Source organism: Mobula birostris, chromosome 28, assembly GCF_030028105.1.
Source record: "Mobula birostris isolate sMobBir1 chromosome 28, sMobBir1.hap1, whole genome shotgun sequence".
NCBI classification, from domain to species: Eukaryota; Metazoa; Chordata; class Chondrichthyes; order Myliobatiformes; family Myliobatidae; genus Mobula; species Mobula birostris.
The window spans coordinates 30,811,028-30,836,741 of NC_092397.1; the positions used below are offsets into that span (position 1 = coordinate 30,811,028).

Genomic DNA, 25,714 nt, shown 5'->3' on the forward strand with positions numbered 1-25,714 from the left:
GCCTCTCCTAATCTACTACACTTCTATGAAGTCATCTGTCATCCTCCGTCCCTCCAAGGAGAAAAGTCCGAGTTCACTAAAAATATTCTTATAAGACATGCTCCCTAATCGCGGCAACATCTTTGTAAATCCCCTCTGCGTCCTGTCAATGGTTTCCACGTCCTTCCTGTACTCAGGAGACCAGAATTGAGCACAGTACTACAAGTGGGGTTTGACCAGGGTCCAAAAGAGCTGCTCTTGGCTGTTAAACTCAATCCCACGATTGATGAAGACTAATGCACCGTATGCCTTCTTAACCTCAGAGTCAAACTGCGTAACAGCTTTGCGTGACCTATGGACTCGGGCCCCAAGATCCCTCTGATCCTCCACACAGCCAAGAGTCTTCCCATTAATGCTATATTCTGGCATCATATTTGATCTACCAAAAATAAACACCTCACACTTAATTTGTTGAATCCCATCCGCCACTTCTGAGCCCAGATTTGCATCCTATCAATGTCCCGTTGTAAACTCATACAGACCGCCACACTAACCACTGCACCCCCAACATTTGTGTCATCAGCAAATCTATTAACCCCTCCCTCCACTTCCTCATCCAGGTCATTTATAAAAATCGCAAAGAGTAGTTGTTCTAAAACAGATCCCTGAGGCACATTACTGGTCACGGGCCCCCATGCAGAACATGACCCGTGTACAATTACGCTTTGCCTTCTGTGGGCAAGCCAGCTCTGGATCCACAATCCAAATATCCTTTGGATCCCATGGATCCCATGCCTCCTTATTCTGTCCATAAGGCTTGCAAGGGGTACCTTATCAAATTTCTTGTTAAAATCCATATACACTACATCGACGGCTCTACCTTCAACAATATTCACAGTTACATCCTCAAAATATTTAATCAGGCTCGTAAGGCAAGACATGCTTTTGACAAAGCCATGCTGACTATTCCTAATCATATTATTCCTGTCCAAATGTTCAGAAATCCTATCTCTCTGTCACGGTCCGGATCGGGGTCCCTTTAAATTTACCTTGTTTATGTTACGATCCGGACCGTTGATTCCCTGTTTTCCCGTGTCCCTTGGCTTTGGTGATTAGAGGCAATTAACGCTTGGCTGAACCGATAGTTTATAGTCTCCGGCTTTCAGCCGTTCAGCACGGGAGCGTCTGCAAAGTTACGGCGTGCCAGTGACATCTGGCCGGAGCAAGCCTTGTCTCCGCCCGAAGCGAGTGCCCGTAACTTGCCTCTCCTCACCGGAGCAACCCTGTCCAGTTACCTCGCCAAAGCGAGCCTGCAAAGTTTCCTCACCGAGGTAGGTCCGTCAGTTAACCCGCCGGTGGGAATCAAGAACCGCTGTCTATTGTTCCCGGGCCGAGTCGAGAGCTGGCCACTACCCGGAGGCTCCAAGTCAAGTCCTGGCTCCGGCGGTATTCTAGTACCAAGTCAAGTCCTGTTTCTGGAGGCATTCAAGCACCAAGTCATGTCCTGGCCCTGGCAGCTTCCTAGTTCTGAGTCAAGTCCTGGCCCTGGCGGTCTGTGATTCCTGTCCCACCTCCTTGTCTGAATACCTACTCTGCCCCTCTCGCCTCCAGCCCTCGTCTGCAGCCCGTGCCCGCACTTCGGTCTAGTTCCATCGCAGGAGCTAGATAGGTGCTGTCTGGTGTTCATTTGTGTTGGTCTTGTCTTGTCTTGTCCTCGCCTCCGTGGGGTAAGTCTGGCCGTCTTGTCGTTGCCCCGCGGGGAGTCATGTCTTGTCCTGTCCTCGCCTCCGTGGGGTAAGTCAGGCCGTCTTGCAGTTGCCCCGCGGAGGGTCATGAGTCCCGGCCCTATGTCCTGTACCGAAGGTAGGGTCCCGACTCTGTGTTCTGTGTATGTGTCCATGGTTCCATGTACCTGCACCCCGAGACCGAGGCTCTGTGTTCCCATGTTCCTCCTCTCCCTAGCCCATGTCATGTCCTTGCCTGGTTCTGGGGTCCGAGTCCGAGGCAGGATCCAGGTACCGGGTCCTTGCCCAGTCTCTGGCTCGGAGTCCATACCCTAGCCTCTTCATGTCTCCTCTAGTTCTGGTAGCCGACTCCGAGTCCAAGCCCAGACCCTTGGTCCCAGCCTAGTCGTAGTCCTGAGTCCTTGTCCAGTTCGCTCTTTCCTGCTCCTGCCTTGCTCTCCTGGTATCGAACAATAAACTAAATCTAAGTAACCTCACAAGATGTGTCTTGCATTTGGGTCCACCCTTGCTCCCAAAGCCCCTGCCTTTGTGACACACTCAGGATCTTCTCCACCAACTTACCAACCTCTGACGTAAGACTCGCTGGCCTATAATTTCCTGGGCTATCCCAACTCCCTTTGTTGAATAAGGGAACGACACCTGCAACCATCCTATGCTCTGAAAAACTCCCGTCTTGACTGATGATTCAAGGATATTCATCAGAGTCTCAGCAAACTCCTCCCTCGCTTTCCACAGTAGCCTGGGGTACATCCCGTACGGTGTCGGTGACTTATCCAACTATATGCTTTCCAAAAGCTCCAGCTCTGTCTTAACGGGGACGATGGGACCAGATCCAAATGCAAGACATCAACACTGAAGTACTTAGAACAGGACTTGGTGTGTCAAGCAAGCAAGGGAAGTGGGGAAGAAACGATGCTGGACATGACACAGGCCCTAGACGAGGCTAGGATAGAGGGTCTGGTCTCGGACATAGAAACATAGAAACATAGAAACAAAGAAAATAGGTGCAGGAGTAGGCCATTCAGCCCTTCGTGCCTGTACCACCATTCAGTATGATCATGGCTGATCATCCAACTCAAAACTCTGTACCAGCCTTCCCTCCATACCCCCTGATCCCTGTAGATAAAAGGGCCATATCTAACTCCATCTTAAATATAGCCAATGAACTGACCTCAACTGTTTCCTGTGGCAGAGAATTCCACAGATTCGCACTCTCTGTGTGAAGAAGTTTTTTTTTTTCTCTCATCTCGGTCCTAAAAGGCTTCCCCTATGTCCTTAAACTGTGACCCCTCGTTGTGGACTTCCCCAACATCGGGAACAATCTTTCTGCATCTAGCCTGTCCAATCTCTTTAGAATTTTATACGTTTCAATCAGATCCCCCCCTCAATCTTCTAAATTCCAGCGAATATAAGCCTAGTCGATCCAGTCTTTCCGCATATGAAAGTCCTGCCATCCCAGGAGTCAATCGGGTGAACCTTCTCTGTACTCCCTCTATGGCAAGGATGTTTTTCCTCAGATTAGGGGATCAAAACAGCACACAATACTCCAAGTGTGGTCTCACTAAGGCCTTGTACAACTGTAGTAGTACCTTCCTCCTCCTGTACACGAATCTTCTTACTATGAATGACAGCATACCACTCGCCTTTTTCACCGGCTGCTGTACCTGCATGCCCACTTTCAATGACTGGTGTACAATGACACCCAGGTCTCGTTGCACCTCCCCTTTTCCCAATCGTCCGTAAACTTGGGGATACTGCATGTAATTCCCTCGTCTAAATTATTAATATATATTATAAACAACTGGGGTCCCAGCACTGAGCCTTGCGGTACCCCACTAGTCACTGCCTGCCATTCTGAAAAGGTCCCGTTTATTCCCACTATTTGCTTCCTCTCTGCCAACCAATTCTCTATCGACATCAATACCATACCCCCAATACCATGAGCTTTAAGTTTGCACACTAATCTTCTGTGTGGGACCTTGTCAAAAGACTTTTGAAAACCTAAATTTACCACATCGACTGGTTCTCCCCTATCCACTCTACTACTTACATCTTCAAAAAATTCTATGAGATTCGTTATGCATGATTTCCCTTTCACAAATCCATGCTATCTTTGTCCAGTCATTTCACTGCTTTCCAAATGTGCTGTTATCACATTTTTGATAACTGATTCTAAAATCTTCCCGATCACCGATGTCAGGCTAGCCAGTCTATCATTCCCTGGTTTCTCTCTCCCTCCTTTTTTTTAAAAAGCGGGGTACATTAGCCCCCCCTCCAATCCTCAGGAACTAATCCAGAATCTAAGGATTTTTGAAAAATTATCACTGATGCACCCACTCTTTCTTGGGCTACTTCCTTAAGCACTCTGGGATGCAGACCATCTGGCCCTAGGGATTTATCTGCCTTTAATCTCTTCAATTTACTTAACACCACTTCCCTACTAATATATATTTCCCTCAGTTCATCCACCTCACTAGACCCTCGCTTGAGATAATCTGCTCAGCAAATATTTCATTGTGTTGTCCGTATACTGCTTTATATTCAATTATGTTGCACACATTTATCAATAATCCACAACAGGTTCGTGAAATATCATGGAACTCCGAACATTTGCTAACGCGTTACTGGCAGTCGATGGTTTGAACGTGGCCCCTAACTCAGTCAATCGTTCATATACAAATATGGACAATGAATTGGTAGAATGTTCACGGGCTGTTTCAGCAGAATATTTTCAAATCCAGTGCAGCTGCTACAAGACCAAAAATACAGAAACACGATCATCCCATTATTATTTTTTCCAAACCGTTGGTAGTACGCTCCCTGAAATGAGCGAGGTCCTCAATGAATAGTTCTCCTCCGTGTTCACCAATAAGAGGGAACTTGATGATGGTGAGGACAATATGAGTGAAGTTGATGTTCTGGAGTATGTTGATATTAAGGGATAGGGGTTGTCAGAGTTATTAAAATACATTAGCACGGATAAGTTCCCGGGGCCTGACGGAATATTCCCCAGGCTGCTCCACGAGGCGAGGGAAGAGATTGCTGAGCCTCTGGCGAGGATCCTTATGTCCTCGTTGTCCATGGGAATGGTACCCGAGGATTGGAGAGAGGCGAATGTTGACACCTCGTTCAAAAAAAGATAGTAGGGATAGTCCGAGTAATTATAGACCAGTGAGCCTTACGTGTGTCGTGGGAAAGCTATTGGAAACGATTCTTAGAGATAGGATCTCTGGGCATTTAGAGAATCATGGTCTGATCAGGGACAGTCAGCATAGCTTTGTGAAGGGCAGATTGTGTATAACAAGCCTGAAAGTCTTCTTTGAACAGGTGACCAGGCATATAGATGAGGGTAGTGCAGTGGATGTGATCTATATGGATTTTAGTAAGGCATTTGACAAGGTTCCACACGGTAGGCTTATTCAGAAAGTTAGAAGGCATGGGATCCAGGGAAGTTTGGCCAGGTGGATTCAAAATTGGCTTGTCTGCAGAAGGCAGAGGGTCGTGGTGGAGGGAGTACATTCAGATTGGAGGATTGTGAATAGTGGTGTCCCACACGGATCTATTCTGGGAGCTCTATTTTTCGTGATTTTTATTAACAACCTGGATGTGGAGGTAGAAGGCAGGGTTGGCAAGTTTGCAGACGACACAAAGGTTAGTGGTGTTGTAGATAGTGTACAGGATATTCAAAGATTGCATAGAGACATTGATAGGATGCAGAAGTGGGCTGAGAAGTGGCAGATGGAGTTCAACCCGGAGAAGTGTGAGGTGGTACACTTTGGAAGGACAAACTCCAAGGCAGAGTACAAAGTAAATGGCAGAATACTTGGTAGTGTGGAGGAGCAGAGGGATCTCAGGGTACATGTCCACAGATCACTGGAAGTTGTCTCATGGGTAGATAGGGTAGTTAAAAAAGTTTATGAGGTGTTAGCTTTCATAAGTCGAGGGATAGAGTTTAAGAGTCGTGATGTAATGATGCAGCTCTATAAAACTCTAGTTAGGCCACACTTGGAGTACTGTGTCCAGTTCTGGTCGCCTCACTATAGGAAGGATATGGAAGCATTGGAAATGGTACAGAAGAGATTTACCAGGATGACGCCTGGTTTAGAGTGTATGCATTATGATCAGAGATTAGGTGAGCTAGGGCTTTACTCTTTGGGAGAACGAGAATGAGAGGACACATCATAGAGGTGTAAAAGATAATAAGAGGAACAGACAGAATGGATAGCCAGCACCTCTTCCCCAGGGCACCACTGCCCAATACAAGAGGACATGGCTTTAAGATAAGGGGTGGGAAGTTCAAGGGGGATATTAGAGGAAGGTATTTTTTTTCTCAGAGTGGTGCGTGAAATGCTCTGTCTGAGTCAGTGGTCAAAGCACAGATACCGGTGAAGTTTAATAGACTACTAGACAGGTATATGCAGGAATTTAAGGTGGGGGCTTATATGTGAGGCAGGGTTTGAGGGTCGGCACAACATTGTGGGCCGAAAAGCCTGTACTGTGCTGTACAATGCTATGTCTATGTCTATATTGATACTTTTATAAAGAAGGCATGATAGCAACTATACTTCATTACAGTTTGAAGAGATTTGTTATGTCCACAAGTACACTCAAAAAACGTCAATTGATGTACCGTGGAGAGCATTCTGACAGGCTGCTTCATTGTCTGGTATGGGGGGCTATTGTACAGGACCGAACGAAGCTGCAGAGGGTTGTACATTTACTCAGCTGCATATTGGGTAGAAGCCTACTAAATACCCAAGGAGCAGTGTCTCAGAAAGGCAGCATCCATTTTTAAGGACCTTCAGCACCCAAGGCATGCCCCTTTCTCACTGTTACCATCAGGTCGGAGATAAAGAAACCTGAAGGCACACACTCAGTGATTCATTAATAGCTTCTTCCTCTCTGTCATCCGATTCCTAAATTAGCATTGAACCCCTGGACATCATCTGACTTGTTCTGATATATAGTATTTAAGTTTTTTGCACAATTTCTCATATATTCAATATATGTATACTGAGGTTTATTGATTGATTGATTGATTATTCCTTTTTTATTCTATATTATGTTTTGCATTAAACTGCGACTACTAATTAACAAATTTCACGTCACATGCCGTTGAAAATAACCCTGATTCTGATTCGTCCACCTGCAGGTTCAGACTTACCCTTCATAATAACCACCGGAAAACCTCCAGAATTATAATCGGTAAATCTATCTCAATGAAACCCCACTAATCTCGCTAGGGTCATTTTCCCACTAACATCTCAAGTATGTCCCCTCCCTGGTGGACCATTTACATGCTGTTTCTGTAAACCATCATAGATACACCAGACAAATAATCCCCCGTCCAAGCCTCAGGTGGTAAGGAAGTGCAAGTCATTCTGGAGAGAAGATTAACCAACTAGTGTATTCTATTGTTTTACATCAGTCAATAACCTGCTGACATGTCCATTCCCCTCTCTTACTGGCTATTGTGACGCCTACAGTATTACACTTTTCTTATTCCTGAGTCCCTCCACATTGTCTTACTGTTTGAGCTTCCGGGATGACTTCGAGCTGGTGATATTCTGCCTGATCAGCAGTGCGGCTCCTCAACCTCTTTTATCTCCCTCTGGACTCTCGGAATCATCTAAATCCTGGAATATTTATATACCAGTCCTGACCTTCTCTCAACTAGATCTCTGCAACGGATGAATCACCGTGCCGTGTATAAATGCAGGATCTGGGTATGTCTGCCTTAACAGTTTTCCCCCTACACTGAAATAAACTCACTTTTGCTGTTCGGTGCCACTGTGCTCATTATGGTGACCCCATCTTGACTTCCTTTAGGTTTTCTTTGACCTCATCTCTACCTTCCACCAATGCAACCTACTCACCTGTAGCTCTGGACACCAACCCCCATCCAGATGCCACATGATCAAAATCATCAGGGTGGCTCCAGGAAGATTCTTTGTGAGAATGTGATTTACCCTACAGTGCAAGCCATCCTTCCTATACGGGAGAGCCCAATGATGAGTGCTCCTGCTGCCTTCCCTCCTGCCCCAGATTGTGAGCCACACGTTTAAGTGCAGTAGCATATGGTCACTTACGTCGCAAGCATGTGACATCGAAAGTAATCCTGAAATCACCACCCCAGAGTTTTTTTTTCAATTTTTTAACTCACTGCTCACCTCCTTAACTTTTGCTTCTGGGAACTTGTCTCTCTGTTGTTAGTTCTAATAAGGACAATGACTTCTGGCTGCTCATCCTACCCTTTAACAATGGTCTGTACCTTTTCACAGACATCCTTGGTCATAGCATGATGAAGGTAACGCACTTTCCTGCAATCTCACTCATTACCACAGATGTTCCTGTCTGTATCTCCTCGGCTAAAGAGTTTGCTGCATGTGATTCATATCTATCTATTTCCTGTATGTTCAGGAACTTATCTGATAGCCTCTTTGTAAGGAAAATTGTGTTATAATTCATTCAGTATTCATTTTGATTCAGCTCAGTTTGTTTACATATGCATTCGCAAAGAAAGGAGACTGCACACGTGTTAAAACAAGACACTTTATTAGAACTCGCACGGTTTTTGTACAGAAAGAAACACAAGTGTCTACAGTACTAGGAATACATGAGTCAAAATAATGCCGATCATCCACCACACACACAGTCCGATCTCAGTGTTCGAGGGAAACAGAGGTCCGACAATGTCATGCAGCCTGTTCTGTCCCTCCCCTTCTCCTTCTCCCTCTCTGTCTCTCCCTTTCTCCATCGCGATGTCTCATTACCTCTCTCCCCCTCGCGATTACTCCTTCTCACGCTCATCCTCGCTCACGCCCTGTCCCTCCTGCGCTCTCCCTTGCACCCTCTTACTCGCAATGTCTCATTCGCTCACTATCCTTTGCGCCCTCAGCCCTCGGGCTGTCTCCTTCTCCCGCTCCCTCCATTCCAGTCTCATTCGCTCTCTCTCTCTCTCACTCTGTCTCTCCCGCCCTCCCTCCCACTCCTCTCTCCGAACGCGATGTCTGCTTCTCTCGCTTGCCCTCGCGCTCACCCCTGTGCACGCTCTCACCCTCGTGCTCTCTTTCACGATCGCTCCCCTCAGGCTCTCTACCTCGCGCGCTCTTCCCCGCGCCCCCTTTCTTGCCAGGTCTCATTCACTTTCTCTCCTTCCCATCGTCAAACCTGGCGCTCTCTCCTTCTCACGCTCACTCCTTCACGATCTCTCCCTCTCCCTTACACAGAGCTACGAGTGAAGGTAATGGCAATTTGTCTTCAATTGTAAAAAAAAAAAAAAAAATCTGTTACATAGCGATAGCTCAAGGTGGCATTGAGAAGGGACAACTCCAGGTAGAGAAGGAGGAGAAAAGAGGGTGAAGGAAAAGACGGGTTGTGACGGAAGCAGGAGTGGTTGATACAGTCGAAAATATTATCCAAGATCAGGCAGTTTTGTCAGAACCTGGAAGCAGGGCAAACAGGTTCGCCTCGAGCTTAATTTTAGCATGGTGGGACGTGAGATGTAAAGGGGATTTCTCTGGGAATATGAAGCCAGCGATGCCATCGGGATCAGCTTTAAACAGCTGTCTTGTCAAACTAAGCAACACACACATAATAGAAAGGAGTAAACAGTTGTCAGGTTTCTGATGAAGGGTGGCGGCCCGAAACGTCGACAATTTACTCTTTTCCATAGATGCTGCCAGACCTGCTGAGTTCCTCCAGCATTTTCTGTGAGAAACGTCATCAGGGTCTGATTTTGTGTTTGTTGTCTTGAATTGCGACCACCTGCAGATTTTCTCGTATTTGTTTTGTACCTCTGTTCATCACATTGTTACCATTTACCCACAAGTGGGGAGCTAAAATAGGAAGTATGAAGGCAGCTAAGTTATAATACTTTACAGCATTTATTTCTAACGTTTCATGAGTTTCAAAATCAGATTCCGTGGGTATTTCACCGCATTCTTTAGTTCCTCTCGGAATTTGCTCTGAGTCACGAAGTAAATACACGTGTTGGTGCAGGAACTGAGAACCTGCAGCATTGTCGATGTTTGGTATGTGAGGTAACGAGGATCCGTGACAGAAGGAACATAACTGTTTGTAACCCGTCTATAGATAGAGAATACCACCTGTGTTCCCCACAACAATATGAAACTACCGGTGATACTGAAAAGCAAAACGATGGATTTGCGTCGGTTCTCCATCTCCCAGTCCTTGACATTCTCTCCACTCTTTTGTCCCCGGAGCCCCCTGCGGGCTCGACTGGCCGCTAGAATCTGCCTGACAGTCAGAATATTGAACAGCAACATCAGAATGAAAGGGACGCAAGGGTAGAATATGCGGTGAAAAATCTCAAATGCGGCCCATGAGGGAGAGTTTGTGAAGCTCCGTGTTAAAACACAATACCAGGAAACACCATCAATTATTTTTCCAGCCCCGTACACTAAGCCCCAGGGGACAGTCTCCAAACAGGCCAGCACACTCACTGTCGCAATAACCACAGCCGCCGTTCTCTCGGTGCAATATTTTGTTTTCAGCTTCTCATAGCAAATAGCCACAAATCGATCGACGGTGAAAGCCACAGTCAGCCAGACTGAGGTCGCAGTGCTCGCAAACATCAACCACGTGACGGGTCTGCATACAGCAGTAATGAGCAGGAATGATCGGGGAAAATAAATCTCAGCAGTCCACTTCAGCAGCGGATTCGAAATAACGACCAGGAGATCGGCCGCTACCATTCCCACAAGGTAGAGAGTGATACATTTGGAGTGACCGCACTTTCCTCGGGACAGGATCACAATTGCCACCAAGTTCGCTGGAAGAGAGACAGGGAACAGCAGTTTGAGAAATTCCAAACAGAATCCAATTCTGCAGTTCCACTTAATATTTGAATTTAGTGGTGGGAGGGACGAGAGAGGCTACAAGTTGAGAAAATACTGATTAGAAGCCAGTGCAGCAGGTTCAGGGGATCCTGTGATATTGCCACTTAATTGTTGGATTTAGCATGGGAGGGTCGAGTGAGGGCAAAGATCTGGCGGAGACAAGGAAGGAGTTTACATAGTAAAATAACTTGAATGCGGATTACTTACTGTGACCGAAATGTGAAATGTCAGTAGAAAGCTAAAAATGAGTAACTACCTCCTCAGAGTCAATACTGGATGGAACATTTTCTACCGGTGCCTTCCGCGTCTCGTTCGGACGCTGATGGCGGGATTCCTCCATTAGACAATCATGGCGATCACTGTCAGCGACAGAACTGCCGACGGACGAAACAAAAACAGGAAAAGCTGGAAACGCTAATTCGGCTACAACAGAATATGTGGTAAAACAGTTAAAACAGTTCTCCACAGAACTGTCCTCGGATAGACCCCAGACACGTGTGTTAACTGCTTTCTCCTTCTGTACAAGCTGCTTGGGGTTTCGTGTTTATTGTGTTGTCCATCAACTGCTTTATATTCAGTTATATTGCGCACAGTTATTAAAAATCCACAACAGGCTCGTGAAACGTCATGGAACTCCTGACATTTTCTAACGCGTTACTGCCAGTCGATGGATCGAGCACCGCACCTAACTCTGTCAATCGCTCATATACAAATCCGGACAATCAATTGGTAGAATGTCCGCGGGCTGCTTCAACACAATATTTGCAAATGCGGTGCAGCTGCTACAAGACCAAAAATACAGAAACACGAACATCCCATTATTGATCCCAAACCGTTGGTAGACCGCTGCCTGACCCACTCAGTTCCACAGATGTTGGCAGAATCCCTCAATTCCTGTAGCCGTTTATTTTAGATCCTGATCCCACAATCCATATTCCCGGTGTTTCCATTCCAAACCTGAAATGTGGAATACTGGGACTGGAATGTGGCAGTGAAAGGAACAATCACAGCACTGGGAATAAACATTATTTCCCACCAACAGCAGCTGACACTGCGACTCACCGGGTATTCCAAAGGCTGAAATAATAGGATAGTAAATGTCTCGTATCCGCCAGATGACTGGATACACCATTTCATGAGAATCTGTGATTCCTGTTGCTCCTGAATTCACAGCTCCGGCAGACACTGAGCTGATGCTTCACATCAACCCTGATTTATAGAGAGGCTCAGTCTCCAGCGATACGGTTATACTCCTCACTAACTTTCTCAGTTACAGTTACTACAACAAAATTTGATTCAACACCATTGTCTCTGTTGTACAGATACTGTGTACATGAAAATTCTGTGGCATTATACAGTAGTGTCTCTGGTGGAAATAGGCCGGTCTCTTTAATTACAAGGACTGAATCTTGTCACGGAGCAGCAACATTTAGGGATTTCATTTTGTTGTCTATTTATTCAGTATTCGACGAAGATAACGACGCTGTCCTAATCCTACCTTTTTTTGTAGTTTCCCATTTTGATCTGTCACTGAGTCATTCAGCTTCATCTTCGTCAATAAAGATACAATAGAGAAAAATGTCGGGATGGAAACGATCAATTGACCACGTTGCTGATGTAGAAACACGAGAAAATCTGCAGATGCTGGAAATCCAAGGGAACACACAAGAATTCGGCTGAGTTCCTCCAGCATTTTGTGTTTGGTGTTTCTGATGCAGTAGTCTTTTATACACATCTTAAATCTGACATGGTCAAAAGGTAATTGGAAAGAAATGTGTTATCGTGCAACAGAATGGGAAGACCGGTAAAATAATAAAAACAGTACTCGAATTTGGAAGAACAATAGATGCAGGATAACTAAAAGTGAACGAGAAAACGACTAGTGTGAGACAGAGACAGAGACAAAAAAAAACAGGTAGTGTGACATTGTCGGATCTGTGGTGCCCTCCAAAACTGAGATCGGTTTGTTAAATGGATGATCCGTATTATTTTGATTTTTGTACTGCGGGGTACAAAATGAATACTCTGTATTCATCGATGTTCACGCAGGAGAAGGCCCTGGAGGAAAGCGAGATCGGGAAGCGGGTATGGTGACATTCTCAGACGTGTTGATCCTAAGGAGGAGGTGTTGTTGGGTCTCTCAAAGTGTATTAAGGTGGGTAATACTTTGGGGGAATTAGCCCACTGGAGGACACTGACCACATGCGGTCAAACATACAGATCGAACTGCCACAATGGTCAACACAAACACAGTGAGCTGAGGGGACTGTTCCTGTGCTGCTCTGCTCACTGTAAATTGTTCAATGATTTGAGAAGAATGGACAAGAATCAAAGGAGCATGTAATGAAATTCTTATTTTTACACTGACTGTGGTTCTCATCTGGGACACACTGCCTGCAGGGGTGATGGGAATAGCCAATTAAACTGTTCGTATTGGAACTGGACAGGTCCTTCCGGGGAAATAACCCGCTGAGCTGTGGGAATAGATTTGGGAATGGGACAGTGGGAAAGCTGAACTATAGACTTGATGCTCTATAGTATAGAATTGATGGGTTGAATGTTCTAGGGCATCCCCCAATGATCCTGTGTCCAATAATGATCTGAAACACTCAGTCTTGCTTCCAGAAACATTTCTGTATTAATGGGGCACTCTGTAAAAACACTGGCACTGCATTCCAAGCACACTGAGCTTCCAGAGAAAAACACTGATCAGTGAGAGTACGGAGCAGTACACGACTCTAATATAAGGACAGAGATTTATGAAAATATATTACTATTGATCCAGAGCAGGGCAGAATAGAAGAACAGACATCACAACAACCCCAGCACTGCTTTTTGGTGACACAGATTTCAAGCACCTGCCCATTGATTCTACAGATATAGACATGAAAAACCCAGATTGTACTGTAAATTCACAGCCGAACACAGACCATACTTATCCCGTTGTGTACACCAGCCACCTGCAAAACTGCAAGAACACTGACCTGCACAAAGCAGCTCTGGACTGCACGAACACTGCCCGCTTTAGCTCCAGCAGGGAGGCGGACAAGTGGAAACCAAAAATGTTTGCAGGAACAGACTGCTGCAGCTCAGCATGGTGAGGAAGGCCAGGCTGAATCTCTGGTATAAAAATGCCCTGCATAAGAGACTGTCCAAGAACAGTCAGTAGTGGACTACAGGGACAAAGAACTTCACAATATCTAGACATTCACTTCCACGATACAGACCAATAAAACTCTCAGCACTGTGCAGTGAGAGCACGGACATGTACACACCCAGCACTCCACCGTTAAACTCTCGTACTATCCGAGCACTTCAAGGACAGATGCCCGTACAAGCCTAATAATGGACTGCAATTCATGGACTCTATCAACCCCCTCCCTCCCAGTGGGCATCTTTCAGGATGGAACGGAGAATTGATAAAGTGGCATCTTGAGATGCTGTGTGTTTCCATTTCCAACTATTTTTAAAATGCCAGCAGGAAAAACTGTAACAGAAATGTATGCAGGCTATTGGAAAGATGTAATAGCAACAGAGTAGTGTGTGATTATAATTTCCCCAATATTGACTGGAATTCATTGTGTGGAAGTTTTGAGGAGCAGAATTTGCTGGCATCCTGGAACGATTTACCGGCATTTACAGCCAATATTCCCCAGTTTCAGCAGATTTACTACGTTGTGTAAAACTTAGACAAACTTCTGTAGGTGTATAGTGGAGAATATCCTGACTGGATACATCATGGTCTGGTATGGAGGAACCAATGACATTGAAAGGAATAGGAAATGAAAAATCAAGATGTGAATACTGTTGTTTTCAGGTTCCTCCGAGATTTGCTAACAAACCAAGATACAAATGAACAGTCATCGTTTGGTTTTGCCGAATCGTTTCCAGCCGGGTGGGTCCAGCCGTTTGCCATTGCTCCGAGTGGGGAATTCTCTCTCCGTGTCCAGCTGAGTGATTGCCGGCCGTTTGCCGCTTCATAAGCTACTCCGTGCCCAGACTAGAACTGTCTGTTGTTCTTTGGTTTCGGCTTCTCGTATCTAGCTGAGGTCCGGCCATTTGCGGCTACTCCGAGTTGGGTATTCTACCTCTTCGTTGTCCAAGTCCAAGTCCAGGCTCTGTGTTCCAGTTCACGTCCAAGTCCAAGATCTGTGTTCCAGTCCAAGTCCAAGTCCAGGCTCTGTGTTCCAGTCCAAGTCCAAGTCCAGGCTCCGTGTCCAAATCCGACTCCAAGTCCCGGTTCCGTGTCCAAGTTTCTAGTCATGGCTCCGTGTTCAAGTTTCTTGTCGCAGCTCCCTGAACAGGTTCCGAGTCCCAGCTCCGTGTCCATGTAAGCATCTAATCCACTCTTCCATTTTGTCCTGGCAACTATTAATAAAAAACACACTTCCGGTAATGCTACTTACGTGTCCGTGTCCTGCTGTTAGGTCCGCTTTCCAATCGTCGCACACATTGGAACAGAAAGCTTGTAAGCTGTGTGAGAGAGAAGATAGGTAGGTGATAGAGAAGGGATGCGCTGAGATCGATGTTTCGAGATGTGTCTATTTTAATGCAAGGAGTATCTTGAACAAATCTAGTGAGCTTAGATCGTGGATCAGTACTTGGAGCTATGATGTTGTGTCCATTACAGACACTTGTACGGCTCAGGGGCAGCAATGCTGCTTGAAGTGATATATTCCAAATAAGAAGGAATTTTGAGTTGGAAGACGGACACTACCGTGGCTGACAAGTGAAATCAAAGCCAAAGTAAAAGCAAGGAGGGCATACAAGGAAGCCAGAGCTGACGTGAAGGTAGAGGATTGGGAGCCTTTGAAAACTTGCAAAGAGAAACTAAGGTGGTCATTCGGAAGGAAAAGGAATAACGCGAGGCAGCTGGTGACGAATAAAAAGGAAGATACTAAAAGCAATTTTTAGGAATATAAAGGGTAAAAGAGAGTCGAGGGTAAATATAGGACGAATACAAAATGACGCTGGAGATACTGTAATGACAGATGCAGAGATGGCAGAGAAACTGAATGTTTATTTTGCATAAGTCTTCACAGTGGAAGTGTACCGGACATTCAAGAGTGTCAGTGAAGTGAAGTTTTGCTGTGAAAATTACGACAGAGAAAGGTGCTCAGGAGATTTAATGTCTGAGGGCGGATGAATCTCCTGGACCTGATCAAATGCACCCTCGGGTTCTGAAGGAAGTAGCTGGAGAGATTGCAGAGGCATTAACGATGATCATACAAGAATCAATAGATTCTGGCATTGTATGAGATGACTGCACAATTGCAATTGCAAATTAAAAAGGCAGAGAGTCATCAGGAAGGAATCAATAGACCTGTTGTCCTGACATCAGTGCTTGGGAAGCTGTTGGAATCTATTGTTAGGAATGAGCTTACGGAATACCTGGAGCGACATCACAAGGTAGGACAAAGCCAGTATGGTTTCCTGAAAGGTACATCCTGACTGAAACGTACTGCAATCCGTTGAAGAAATTATAAGCAGGGTGGACAACGGGGATGTAGTAGACGTGGTGCACTTGGGTTTCCAAAAGGCCTTTGATAAGGTGCCGCACATGAAGCGCTTAGCAAGCTAAGAGCCCATGGAACTATAGGGAACTTACTTGATTGGGCGTAGCATTGGCTGGTCGGCATAAAACAGAGTGAGAATAAAGGGATCTTATTCAATTTCGCTGTCGGTTACCATTGGAATTTCACCGGGGTCGGTGATGGGACCACTGCTTTTTACGACGTAATTCAATGATTTATACTACGGAATAAATAGATTTGTGGCTAAATTTGCCGATGATACAAAAAGAGGTGCAGGAACGGGTAACGTTGAGGAAACAGAGCCTCCAGAGAGACTTGGATAGTTTAGGGAAATAGACAAAATCGTGGCAAATGAAGGAAAATTTTGGAAAGTGTATGGTCATGCACTTGAAGAAATAAACGGGCAGACTATTATTTAGATCGGTAGAGAATTCAAAATGCAGAGATGCAAAGGGACTTGGGAGTCCTTGTGCTAAATGACCTAAAGGTTAACCTCCAGGTTAAATCGGTTGTGAAGAACGCGAATGCAATGTTGCCATTCATTTCCAGAGGTATGGAATACAAGAGCAGGGATGTGATGGTGAGGATCTATAAGGCACTCGTGAGACCAGACTTGGGGTATTATATGTAGTTTTGTGCTCCTTATTTGAGAAATAATATATTGACATTGGAAATGGCTCAGAGAAGATTCACGAAAATGATTCCAGGAATGAAAGGGTTACCGTATGAGCAACGTCTGGAAGCGCTTGAGCTGTATTCCCCAGCGTTCAGAAGAGGGGGAGGGGTTGCGTGGGATCTTATAGAAACATTTTGAATGTTAACAGGCCTGAAGACATTAGATATGGCAAAGTTGTTTTCCAATTTTCCATAATAGTCGATTATAGGGCAAGAGGGCACGACTTCGGGATTGAAGGACGTCCTTTAAGAACTGAGATTCCTTTAGTCAGAGGGTGGTACGTCTGTGGAATTTGTTGCCACCAGCGGCTGTGGATGACAAGTCAGTGGGTGTATTCAAGGCAGATATAGATAAGTTCTTGATTAGCCAGGGCATCAAAGGGTGTAGGGTGAAAGCAGGGGAGTGGGGATGACAGGAAGAATTGGATCAGCCAATGATTGAATGGCAGAGCAGACTCGATGTACCGAATAGCAATGCTTACCATTTTATATCTTATGGTCTTATTGTCTTAAGTTGTTAGACTGCCAGGCTTCAGATGTTTCAGAAAGAACAGGCAGGGAGGCAAAAGTGGTCGGATCGAGTCACTGCTGATCAGAGACAGCATCACGGCTGCAGAAAAGGAGGAAGTGATGGAGGGCTTGTCTACTGAGTCTCCGTGGGTGGACAATAGGAACAGGAAGGGGTTAATATCTCTACTGAGTGTTTTTTTTTTAAATATATAGATCATCCAATAGTAACAGGGACATCCAGGAGCAGATAGGGAGACAAATTCTGGAAAGGTGTAACAAATAATGGCTGACGTGGTGGGAGATTTTAATTTGCCCAATATTGATTGGCATATCCCTGGTGCTAGGTGTTAAGATGGGGTAGAGTTTAAGATGTTCAGGAAGGTTACCTGTCACAATATATAGATAAGCCTACCAGAGGAGTGGCTGCACTTGATCTGCTGTTGGTAAATGAACCTGGTCAGGTGTCAGGTATCTCAGTGGGCAGTGCTGGGAGCAAGGGTGGACCAAACTGCAAGACTCAAACACATCATGTGAGGTTAACTTATATTAAGTTTATTGCTCGGTGCAAAGCAGAAGCAGGAATAGTGCACTGGACAAGGACTCAGGCCTGAGACAAGGCTGGGAATAAGGGTCTGGGCTAGGAGTCGGAATCACGGACCGCCAGGGCCAGGACTCGGGGACTTGGAGCCTCCGGAGCCAGGAATTCTTTCTTATTCACGGGACAGACTCAGACACAGGACATAAAACACTGAGCCGGGAATCCTCCATAGACACATGACGGACTCGGGGCCCTTCTTGACACAGTGACCCAGTATTCCTTGGTACAAGGCCGGGATCGCTTTTAGACGTACGACATGGATACAGAGACCACACAACAATGGACAGAACTAAAACTGGGCTCAAGTCCGCTCCAAGCCGCTGCGAGCTCATGACTCACCACAGCGGGTTAACTTTGACTGATCCGTACTGACAAGGGAAGGCGGCTTGCTGGCATTTGTTCCGGGAGGAGACTAGGCTTGCTCCGTCCAGATGACATGGGCTCGCAGTACCTTTGCTGACGTTGCAAACGCTGTCGCGCCGAACGGCTGAAAGCCGGAGACTATAAACTGCCGGTTCAGCCGAGTGTAAATTGCCTCCAATCACCAAGCCCGAGGGATACAGGAAAACAGGGAACCAAAGGGAAACAGGGAGTCAACGGTCCGGATCGTAACATAAACAAAGTAATTTTAAAGGGACGCCGATCCGGACCATGACAGTGGGAGTGCATTTTTGAGGCAGTGATTACAATTTTATCTCCTTTACCATAGCATTGGAGAGGAATAGGAACAGACAAGTAACAAAAGCATTTAACTGGTGTAAGAGGGAAATATGAAGCTATCAGGCAGAGACTTGGAAGGAACAGAGTTCTCAGGGAAATGCATGGCAGAAATGTGGCAAATGTTCAGGGGATATTTGCGTGGCTTTCTGCATAGATAGGTGTCAATGAGACAGAGAAGAGATGCTACGGTACAGGAACCATGGTGTACACATAATGAAAATATAGTCAAGAAAAGAAAGGCTTACGAATTGTTCAAAAAACTAGGTATTGATAGAGATATATAAAATGATAAGGCTAGCAGGAAGGAGCTTGAGAAATTAAATTAGGAGAGACAGAAGGGGCCACGAAAAGGCCTTGGCGAGCAGTTTAAGGAAGACCCTAAGGCAATCGACAGGTCTGTGAAGGGCGAGAGGATAAGATGTGAGAAAATAGGACCAATGAACCGTGACAATGGAAAAGTGTGTGCGGAACCAGAGGAGACAGCAGAGGTACTATTCACTATGCAAAAGGTCTCTGGCGATTGTATGGATTTCAGCAAGGCATTTGATAAGGTAGTCCATGCAAGGCTTACTAAGAAAGCAAGGAGACGTAGGATGCAAGGAGACGTAGGATTGCTTTGTTGACCCAGAATTGGCTTGCCCACAGATAGAAAAAAAATGTTGTAGACGGGTCATATTCAGATTGGATATCAGTGACCAGCGATCTGCCTCAGAGTTCTTTTCAGGGACCCCTTCTCACCGTGATTTTTATAACTGACTTGGATGAGAAATTGAGAGGGATACGTTACTAAATTTGCTGATAAAACAAATGTTGCGGACATTTGGATAGTGTGGAGGGCTGTCAGAGTTTAAATCGGGACATCGCTAGGATGCAAAACAGGGCTGAAAAGTGGCAGTTGAAGTTTAACCCATTGCCATAGTCTCCTCTGGCTATTCCCCATCTTGCTATTACCTCCTTAAATGAGCCTTAATCCCCTCGTCTGATTTTCAATCATTCCCAGTTCCTCTAATTACAACACACCCCGCCTGTATTGGAACCACTGGACTTGTCCGGAGTCTCAGCAGAATAGCATAACCTGGGACAGGTATTCAGCAAACAACGGGCTCTTTCCCTGCCCCCGCACCGCCCGTATGATTGCGCTATCTTCCTGCTGGCCGGGGCCTGATTACCTACCAGTCGTCTTTATAGCTTATCCCGACCGGAGAGAGAGGCCATGGAGAAATCCATTAGTGTGTCCCTCGCGGAGGGAATTATACGACCTTGGAGAAATCCATTAGTGCGTCCCTCGCGGAGGGAATTATACGGTAGGCGCCGGTTTCTTCTTTGTAGAGAAGGATGGGCCGGTTCGTGCCTGTATTGATTACCGAGGCCTGAACAATATAAAAGTTAAAAATAAGTACCCACTATCCCTGATTAACTTGACATTTCAACCATTTCAGGGAACCATCATCTTCTCGAAGTTGGACCTTCGTAGCGCCAACCATCTAGTCAGGATGAGGGAGGGAACCGAGTAGAAGACGGCCTTTAATACACGTCTGAGCCACATCGAATACTTGGTCATGGCATTTGGCCACACCAATACCCCGCCGTTTTTCAAGCCCTAATCAGTGATGTGCTGCGGGACTTCATTAAACGCTTCGTGTTCGGCTACCTAGATGACATCTTCATATTTTCTAGCAACCCCCAGAATCACGTTCACCATGTCCGTCTAGTCCTCCAGAGACTGTGGGAGAGCAGGTTATTTGTGGAGGCCAAGAAATGTGAGTTCCACGTCCCTTTGGTCATCTCCTGGGCAACATCATCGAGAGCGGGCAGGTGAGCGCAGCACCCGATAAGATCCGGGCGTTGGAAGAATGGCCCAGACCCACGACTCGCAATCAACTTCAGCCGTTTTGGTGGTTTGCAAACTGTCATCGCCGTTTTATCAGGGATTACAGTCGAGTGGCGGCGCCCCTTACCCGACTTACCTCGCCTACCAGACCTTTTTGTTGGGGTTCCGAGGCTGATTCGGCTTTCACTGACCTGAAGAGGCGGTTCAGCTCACAAGAGCCCGAGCTATTCCACCTCCCCAATGTCCAATGGACTGAGCGCTTCAACACCGAATACTTTGTCCTCTTTTATTTGTCTTTTTAAGACAATATTCAGCTTGAGGAATGCAGTAAAATTTGTATCTCCCCGTCGGGGAATTGAACCCCGGTCTCCCGCGTGACAGGCGGGGATACTAACCACTATACTAACGAGGAATTGGTCGTGGTGTCGGAATATATATTATTCCGGTTTTGTAATGCGACGGCCAGGAAACGATGTGCAGCTCTTCGAGTTTGGAAGGGATTTTACTCACTTACCTCCGGTCTGTGGGAGGATGGCGACCACAACTTGACATAACAGGAACTGCATCGGAGTGACCTGATTCAGAAAGCAGTGCGAGCCACAGTCATAAACCACTGGAGACAGTCCAGGACACGAGTCTCCTGCAGAATGATCGAACGATGGTGATATAATGGTGAACATATCTGTCTTCCAGGCAATTGACGCAGGTTCCATTTCCGATGATCGTAGTTAATCGACTTTTAATATTCTTTCATCGAATCTATCAGATGTAAACGTCTCATAGAACCCGATCCGTGCGGACTTCTACAGTCCGAGGGGCCTAACCTGCCAACTCGGGTACGAATTCCCCAAATTATTTAAATCGAAGAGAGAGTGTAAAATTATTATTCACACTGGACTGTCCAGTGGATCAAGGGTGGATTTCCTGTCTTTCACATTTTTCCCGATGAACCGACCAGTGCAGCTTCCTGCTGTCACTATAAACCAGATTCTCACAGCAAACTAGGACACACCAAAACATGTCGGATGATGTGTTCACACAGTGTTCTCAATCTACTCACTACTCTGTCTATTTATAACGAGCGATCCCTCTCTCCAATACACGATTAAATTAAACCTTTTAATGCGATTAACAAATGTAATATAGAATCACAGAATCATTCAACCCTGAAACAGGCCGTTCGGCCCGCCACGTCGATGCTGAGAGTCAGGTACCAATCTCACCAGAAAAAAAATCTCACTTGCCTTGATGATTCAGGTGCTCGTCCAGTCAATTCTCTAATATTGTTGGAATACGTGCCTCCACTAGCCACTCCGGCATCGGTTCCAGTTTCCAGCCGCCATCTGCATGAAGTTCTTCCTCTCATGCTTTCTCGGTTTACACACGGCAGGACAGTTTCCTACTATTCTGAACGGCCTCGTTAATTTGATATGATCTTCGAAGATCTCCGTCATCTCCAGCGCTCCATGGAAACGCCCGCAGTCTATCCAGCCTCGGTTTATACCGGAACTCTCCATCTCAGGCAAAATCCTTGCGAACATCACACGCATTCAACGCTCCAGTTAGTTTACAGAGTGTCCAAAGGTTTCACTTACCGAATCCGCGGTAAACTTGACAGGTCGGAGCTGGTTTCTACCGAATGGACGACCATGGGCCCAGCGCGCTCCCGCTGCGCCACTCTGCTGTTGGCTGAAGTTGGTGCTGAGCTGCTCCGTTGTGGACGTTTCCCATTCTTTTCCTTCATTTTTATTTGTCGATTCTTTGCTGACGTCACATCGTTCCCCTCACGAGCTGCTGTTTGGTGATTTATTTCCTCGCGTGTCTCTCTGCCCGTGACTCTGTCTGTCATTCAGTGCTTGCTACCTCCTGCCCCGTCCTGTTATTGCCTCTGTGTTCCGACCGTTCCGGAGGCCTCGTTCACGACATGTCAGCAGTGAATGTGTTCTACGTTATTTAATGAGTCCGGTTTCAGTGGCCCTGCTGTCACACATTCAGTTACTCTTCCACTGTGTCTCTTCCGCGCGCTCTCTCTCTGCCTCTGGGTTGTTCATTGGGACAAGCATCAATGGTTCGAACACTGGACACCAGCTGAGCTGCAGCCCAGATTATCGGAGGACACTGTTATTGGGTATTTTGAACTTTACGATGTGTTCACTCACACCTAGGTGGGTTAATTTATTGTATCCAGAAGTGTCGATAACATCGCATCCCGTATATGTAATTGAATAAATAACAGAATCAAAAGGATCGCAGCAGATCGGGCTGCTGTGCTTTACTGTCCTGCTGATGTGAAAACTGGGGTCCGAAGATTTCGGCCTACTGCGGATGCTCTGGGAGCAGATCTGTTACCCAGTCTGTTTCGAGATGCTGTTAGCTTGCTTCTCTTGTTTGCATGACGTTTTTTTTCTTTCTTTCTCTGCGCAGTGGTTTTTAGTGTTTTTGTTTTTATTGGGTTATTCCAGTTTCTTGTTTTGTGGCTGCCTGGATGAAGGCAAATCTGAAAATAAATATGTTTTGAATAGTTGAATCATTACTCATTAATAGAATCTGCCTGTATCGCCCTCTGAGAAAGGGAGATCCAGACAACCCCGCTCGCTTGCCGGCAGTCAGGGGACCCTACCTGAGGAAGGATACCTTAAATGACCGAGTGGGTGCGGCAAAGGCTCACTAGATTTGTACAGTCAGGACACCTTAGGCATTGATCGCCGATAGTCTCCAGAACAATCTAATTTCTTCACACACTCAGTGAACCCTGAGATTTGGAATTGTGAGGATGTGCGGCTCAACAGGAAAGCAGTTCAGTCCATGTTGGCGGCAGATGATCTCTCGAATGTCCAGAGTGACTCACCCGATAGAATTTCCAATGATCGCCCTGAATTCATAACAAAACCCTTGAAGCGCAATGGAATAAAGGGCTTTAATTTCCTTATTCCATAGTTTCATCACGAGACGGCGACACAAATAATACTTTGATAGAAGGAATGAAGAAATTTGAAATTACGTGGACACGGATTACTCTGAGAGGACCCGCCACTCGCGCAGTGGAACTTGCGCAGTGAAACCTCAATGAACTTCTGGTCTGTCGCCTAATCACTCGGCCATGACAACTGCTACCACACAGATAGTGAGGCAGAAGGACATTTTTCATGGGCTCCCATCACCATGTCCCGGGTCGATTGGGCTCAACATCAACGCTGAGGGTCAGAGAATCTGAACTGACATCCTCTCCACGTTCAATCTATCCAGGCCGCTCAATATTTGATACGTTTCCATGAGATGCTCCCTCATTTATCTGAATTCCAATGAGTAGAGGCTCAGAGCCGTCAAATGCTCCTTGTATCTTCACCGTTTCATTCCGGAATCATTCTCGTGAGACTCCCCTGGGCCCACTCCAATGCCAGAGCATCCTTTATCAGAAATGGGCCCACAATTGTCTACAATGCTCCAAATGAATCTGATCAATGTCTTACAATTCATCTTCATTATAACCTTGCTTTTAGATGCTAGTCCTGGCAGAATGAATGCTAAAATTGTATTTGTCTTCCTTACCACCAACTCAACCTGCAACTTATCCTTTAGGGAATCCTGCACGAGAACTCTCCAGCACATTTTCACGTCTGATTTCTGAATTTGCTCCCCATTTGGGAAATAGTCTTTCTGTCAATGTGCCTGACCATACATTATCGTACTCTGTATCCCATCTTCCACTTAATTGCCCATTCTCCAAGACCGTCTGCAGACTTCCCGCGTCATCAATAGTACCAGCCCCACAATCTAATTTTCTATCACATGCAAAGCCATCAATTTAGTCATCCAGATCATTGACAGATAAGGTACAAGGCAGAGACCCCTCCAGAAGACACCTAGTTACCGACAAACGACTGAAAATGCCATATTAATTCCCAGACTTTACCTCCCACCCAGTCGCCAATATTTTCGATTCTCGTATCTTTCCTGCAATACCATGAGCTCTAGTTTAGTTTAGCAACCTTTTTGCGTCACTTGACAAAGGCCTTTTGAAAATCCAAGTTAACAACACCCACTGACTCTCCTTTCTCTATCTTGCCTGCTATTTCTCCAAAGAAATCCAACAGATTTGTGTGGCCAGATTTCTCTTTAAGAAAACCATGTTGGCCGGACTATTTTATCAGACGCCTGAAAGCATATCCTTACGAATGGACTACAGCATTTTCCCAACATAAAATCCATGCCAACCGGTCCGTAATATCTTGACTTTTGTAAACGTAAAAGTGTTTTTGCAATTTTCCTTTCGTCTGAACCATTGCAGAATCCAGTCATTCCTGAATAATCACTATTAACGCTTCCGTGATATCGTCACCCACTTCTTTCATAAACCCGCGGTGTAGTTCATCTGGTCCAGGTGCCATCTGGAATTTCTAACATACTGCTGGTATCAAGATAAAATGGCAGACGCTGAAAGCTTATTAAGTTCTTCCGCTAGTTATGTCCCCTATTACTACCTCCGATTGCAATCGTCCGAGGTTTACTCTTGTATTTTTAAACTTCCTACCTACCTGAAAAACGATTGTTTATATCCTCTTACCATCGGCAGAAAGCCCAAAAGCCTGAAAGAACGTATCACAGGCTCATGGATAGTTTCAATCCCACTGTTTGATCTACTGATGTTATCTGTTGTTGCTTTACCTTGTGCGATCTCAATGCACTGTGCAATGATTTCATCTCCAGGGACAGTATGACCGAGAAGGTTGTCACTGTATCTCGGTACATGTGTCTAAAATATAACAGTTTAAATTCCCATCGCGGCCGCAGTAGGGAGCCCCGGCCTCCCTTCAGCGCAGCGTTTCCCAGCTGACAATGAAACACAACAGAAACAAATCTGCCGGATCATTGGCCGCCAGCCTGTCGATTAACAGCCGGACGCGCTCACCGAAGCGCCGCAGAGACAAGTTTTGTGGAAAGTAGGAATAAATGGTTCAATTCTGCGTTGTAGAACATAACCAACAATCGCTGCTGGGCTGGACCCGGTTTTTCACAATCTACATGACTGGTTTGCATCAGAGAGTCACGGACAATATCAAACAGAAACTGTTGTAAATACACCGTTGTCAGGACTCGAAGCTGCGCGAGGAAATCCCAATGGATTCCGGGTTCATCGCCAAACAATTCGGCCACGACTACACACTCCCACTGATTTCCCTTCTGGCATTTATCCAAACGGAAGAATGCTGCGCCTGCCCATTCACCTCCTCCCTCACAACATTCAGAGTCCCAAACAGTCC

General features: G+C 45.9%; 1 long non-coding RNA gene and 1 other non-coding gene across 2 annotated transcripts in view; both read right to left on the reverse strand.

The window, feature by feature from the left end:
* The window catches only part of LOC140188998 (uncharacterized), a 516,848-nt gene that overhangs the window by 408,829 nt on the left and 82,305 nt on the right, over nt 1–25,714 (reverse strand). The gene's annotated exons all lie outside the window — the stretch shown is intronic.
* On the reverse strand, nt 20,794–20,865 carry trnad-guc (transfer RNA aspartic acid (anticodon GUC)). Its single transcript has one exon. It is a non-coding gene; the product is annotated as a tRNA-Asp (tRNA).